The sequence below is a fragment of the Chrysemys picta genome, unplaced genomic scaffold (assembly GCF_011386835.1).
Source record: "Chrysemys picta bellii isolate R12L10 unplaced genomic scaffold, ASM1138683v2 scaf434, whole genome shotgun sequence".
Lineage (NCBI taxonomy): Eukaryota > Metazoa > Chordata > Testudines > Emydidae > Chrysemys > Chrysemys picta.
Window position 1 is genome coordinate 40,001 of NW_027053141.1, and position 5,000 is coordinate 45,000.

Sequence of the window (5,000 nt, forward strand, 5' to 3'; positions counted from 1 at the left end):
AGGGAAAAAAAGGATCGGGCCCACTAGAGACATGGACCCGGCCGCCAAGCAGGCCGCCCTGGGCTGACCCTCCCCGGCCGCAGCGAGGGACTGCCTCCCGGCCGACAGGATCGGGCCCCTGGAAGTCTGGGGGTGGGGGGGGGGGAAATCGCCCCACGCCCCCGAGGAGGGCTGCCCGGGCGGGCCTGGCCCCGGAGCTCGGAAAAAAAAAAAGGATCGGGCCCACTAGAGACATGGACCAGGCCGCCCTGGGCTCACCTTCCCCGGCCGCAGCGAGGGACTGCCTCCCGGTCGACTGGATCGGGCCCCTGGAAGTCTGGAAAAAGAAGAATGGAACCTGACGCCTCCGAGGAGGGGGCGCCCAGGGAAGGAGGGAGATCCGGGTTGACCTGCTGACCGGACGGGAAAGAGGCCACCGGGCGTCCCCCCCCTTAAAACCTAGGGGTTGACCTGGTGGCCGGAAAGCGAACCGGCCAGCAGGTGAACCCTTTCGATTCCACGGGTTGACCTGGTGCCCGGGAAGCGAACCGGCCAGCAGGTGAACCCGTTCGATTCCACGGGTTGACCTGGTGCCCGGGAAGCGAACCGGCCAGCAGGTGAACCCGTTCGATTCCACGGGTTGACCTGGTGCCCGGGAAGCGAACCGGCCAGCAGGTGAACCCGTTCGATTCCACGGGTTGACCTGGTGCCCGGGAGGGGACTCTGAAAATTTTTCAGCCCTTTCGACTCGGGGTTGACCTGGTGGCCGAGAGGGGACTCGCACGGCAGGCAAGCCGCCCTGGGCTCACCCTCCCCGGCCGCAGCGAGGGACTGCCACCCGGCCGACTGGATCGGGCCCCTGGAAGTCTGGAAAAAAGAATGGAACCTGACGCCTCCGAGGAGGGGGCGCCCAGGGAAGGAGGGAGATCCGGGTTGACCTGCTGACCGGACGGGAAAGAGGCCACCGGGCGTCCCCCCCCTTAAAACCTAGGGGTTGACCTGGTGGCCGGAAAGCGAACCGGCCAGCAGGTGAACCCGTTCGATTCCACGGGTTGACCTGGTGCCCGGGAAGCGAACCGGCCAGCAGGTGAACCCGTTCGATTCCACGGGTTGACCTGGTGCCCGGGAAGCGAACCGGCCAGCAGGTGAACCCGTTCGATTCCACGGGTTGACCTGGTGCCCGGGAGGGGACTCTGAAAATTTTTCAGCCCTTTCGACTCGGGGTTGACCTGGTGGCCGAGAGGGGACTCGCACGGCAGGCAAGCCGCCCTGGGCTCACCCTCCCCGGCCGCAGCGAGGGACTGCCACCCGGCCGACTGGATCGGGCCCCTGGAAGTCTGGAAAAAAGAATGGAACCTGACGCCTCCGAGGAGGGGGCACCCAGGGAAGGAGGGAGATCCGGGTTGACCTGCTGACCGGACGGGAAAGAGGCCACCGGGCGTCCCCCCCCCCTTAAAACCTAGGGGTTGACCTGGTGGCCGGAAAGCGAACCGGCCAGCCGGTGAACCCGTCCGATTCCACGGGTTGACCTGGTGGCCGGGAAGCGAACCGGCCAGCAGGTGAACCCGTTCGATTCCACGGGTTGACCTGGTGCCCGGGAGGGGACTCTGAAAATTTTTCAGCCCTTTCGACTCGGGGTTGACCTGGTGGCCGAGAGGGGACTCGCACGGCAGGCAAGCCGCCCTGGGCTCACCCTCCCCGGCCGCAGCGAGGGACTGCCACCCGGCCGACTGGATCGGGCCCCTGGAAGTCTGGAAAAAAGAATGGAACCTGACGCCTCCGAGGAGGGGGCGCCCAGGGAAGGAGGGAGATCCGGGTTGACCTGGTGACCGGACGGGAAAGAGGCCACCGGGCGTCCCCCCCTTAAAACCTAGGGGTTGACCTGGTGGCCGGAAAGCGAACCGGCCAGCCGGTGAACCCGTCCGATTCCACGGGTTGACCTGGTGGCCGGGAAGCGAACCGGCCAGCAGGTGAACCCGTTCGATTCCACGGGTTGACCTGGTGCCCGGGAGGGGACTCTGAAAATTTTTCAGCCCTTTCGACTCGCGGTTGACCTGGTGGCCGAGAGGGGACTCGCACGGCAGGCAAGCCGCCCTGGGCTGACCCTCCCCGGCCGCAGCGAGGGACTGCCTCCCGGCCGACAGGATCGGGCCCCTGGAAGTCTGGGGGGGGGGGGGAATCGCCCCACGCCTCCGAGGAGGGCTGCCCGGGCGGGCCTGGCCCCGGAGCTCGAAAAAAAAAAAAAGGATCGGGCCCACTAGAGACATGGACCAGGCCGCCCTGGGCTCACCCTCCCCGGCCGCAGCGAGGGACTGCCTCCCGGCCGACTGGATCGGGCCCCTGGAAGTCTGGGGGGGGGGGGGGAAATGGAACCTGACGCCTCCGAGGAGGGGACGCCCAGGGAAGGAGGGAGATCCGGGTTGACCTGGTGACCGGACGGGAAAGAGGCCACCGGGCGTGCCCCCGTTAAAACCCCTAGGGGTTGACCTGGTGGCCGGAAAGCAAACCGGCCACTGGGTAGGCCGGTCGGCAACCTAGGGGTTGACCTGGTGGCCGGGAAGCGAACCGGCCAGCAGGTGAACCCGTCCGATTCCACGGGTTGACCTGGTGCCCGGGAGGGGACTCTGAAAATTTTTCAGCCCTTTCGACTCGGGGTTGACCTGGTGGCCGAGAGGGGCCTCGCACGGCAGGCAAGCCGCCCTGGGCTCACCCTCCCCGGCCGCAGCGAGGGACTGCCCCTCCCCACCCCCCGGCTGACAGGATCGGGCGCACTGGAAGTCCGGGACAGTATTTTCCCCGACGCCGGGGAGGGCGGGCGGAGGGGCTCTGGCGGCCAGCCCGGGCCCCGGAGCTCGAAAAGGAAAAAAGGACCGGGCCCGCGAGAGACGGGGGCCCTGCCGCAGGGGGGGGGGCAGTCCGACCGGGGCTCACCGTGCGGCAGGCCCGGGCGTCGGCAGGGGAAAGCGGGCGAGGAGGCGCGGGGCCGGGTGCCTACGGCCATACCGGACCGAACGCCCCCGATCCCGTCCGATCTCGGAAGGTAAACCGTCCCGGGCCTGGCTAGTACTTGGATGGGTGACCGCCTGGGAATCCCAGGTGCCGTAGGCAGCTTTTCCCGGTCCGAGTCAGCTCTCTCTCCTTTTCTGGGGGGGAAGGAGAGGGGGGGACGGGCCGGAAAGCCCCTCGTCGCTCCTGCCGAGTCGGAGGTCGCGGCCGCAGGTCACGGGTCTGGGCGCCTGGGGTCCGGCTCCCCACCCACCCGGCTTCCTCCGCGGAGGACCCCCCCCGGGGCCACCGAAGCCGCTGGGGGAGACGCCGGGCATGGGGCGGACTGGCCCGGACCCTCCCGGCCGCCGGCCCGCAGGTCCGCCCCGAATCCCCCCCCGCGGCCACCCAGGCCAGGCCTGGCCAGGCGGGACGGACGGCGGGTGTCCAGCGCCCAGCGGCTTCCTCCAGCGGGGACCCACGGACCCCAAAGCCGCAGGGGGAGGCCCCGGGCCTGGGACGGACTCGCTCGGACCCCCTGCGCCCGGCCGCCGGCCCGCGGGACCGCCCCGAATCCCCCCGCGGCCACCCAGGCCAGGCCTGGCCAGGCGGGACGGACGGCGGGTGTCCAGCGCCCAGCGGCTTCCTCCAGCGGGGACCCACGGACCCCAAAGCCGCAGGGGGAGACCCCAGGCCCGGGACCGACTCGCTCGGACCCCCCGCCTCCCCTGCGCCCGGCCGCCGGCCCGCGGGACCGCCCCGAATCCCCCCGCGGCCACCCAGGCCAGGCCTGGCCAGGCGGGACGGACGGCGGGTGTCCAGCTCCCAGTGGCTTCCGCCAGCGGGGACCCACGGACCCCAAAGCCGCAGGGGGAGGCCCCGGGCCCGGGACGGACTCGCTCGGACCCCCCGCCTCCCCTGCGCCCGGCCCCCGGCCCGCGGGACCGCCCCGAATCCCCCCGCGGCCATCCAGGCCAGGCCTGGCCTGGCGGGCCGGTGTGCAGCTCCCCCGGGCTTCCTCCCCCGACGACCCGCGCCCCCCTGAGCCGCAGGCGGAGACCCCGGCCCCGGGGCGGACCGGCCCGGGCTCGCCCGAGCCCCCTGCGCCCGGCCCGCAGGACCGCCCCCCCGAATCCCCCGGGAGAGGCCCGGCCTGCACGCCACTGACGACCCGCGGCCCCCAAAGTCGCAGGAGGCGCCCCCCCCCCCCGGTTAGCCCCGTCTCGCTCCGCGCCCCCCGCCCCTCGCTGCCGGGACCGGGCGCCGCCCCAGAGTCAGCCGCAGCCGGCCGGCCTGAGAGCTGCCCTCCTGTGGACGACGGTGAGTTTACCTTGATACTAACCGGCCGTCAGCCAGGTCAACCCCATTGCTAGACTGGGGTGGACCTGGTGGCCGAGTGGGGACTTGGAACATTTGACAGCTGCTTCCCGGGGCTTGACCGGTTGTCCTGAACGCCCCCCACCCCCACCCCCAGCCCCCGGCTCCTGCTCCCCTCTCCCCAGCCTCGGTGCTCCGCTCCCTGCCTCGGAGGCTGCCTCTCTGCGGCGCCTGCATCGCCTCCGAGGACGCGCACCCTCCGGAGGCTGGACGTAAACCCACCACTGCCGCCGACCCGGCTCTCCGAGGGACGACTGTGAGGCCCCCCACCCCACCCCACCCCCGGACCGCCCTGGGGACGACTGCTAAGCCTCCCCCACCGGACCGCCCGGGGGAAGACTGCGACGCCTCCCGCCAGGCCCCCACCCAGCCTGGGGGAAGACTGCTAAGCCTCCCCCCCACACACACACACACACACTGTCGGGGGATGACGATTAAGCCTCTCCCGGACTGCCCGGGGGAAGACTATTAAGCCTCCCCTGGAACCACTATTAAGCCTGCCCCCGGAGTCCTCGGGGGATGACTGCTAAGCCTCCCCCACCGGACCACCCGGGGCAAGACTGCTAAGCCTCCCTCCCACACACACACACACTGTCAGGGGAGGACTATTAAGCTTTCCCGCTGGAGCGCCCGGGGCGGACGACTGTTAAGCCTGCCCC

General features: G+C 70.9%; 1 non-coding gene across 1 annotated transcript; it reads left to right on the forward strand.

Annotated features, from left to right (window-relative positions):
• Window positions 1–2,968: 2,968 nt before the first annotated feature.
• LOC135978762 (5S ribosomal RNA) lies at window positions 2,969–3,087 on the forward strand. The gene has a single exon (XR_010596128.1). It is a non-coding gene; the product is annotated as a 5S ribosomal RNA (ribosomal RNA).
• Window positions 3,088–5,000: the final 1,913 nt, after the last annotated feature.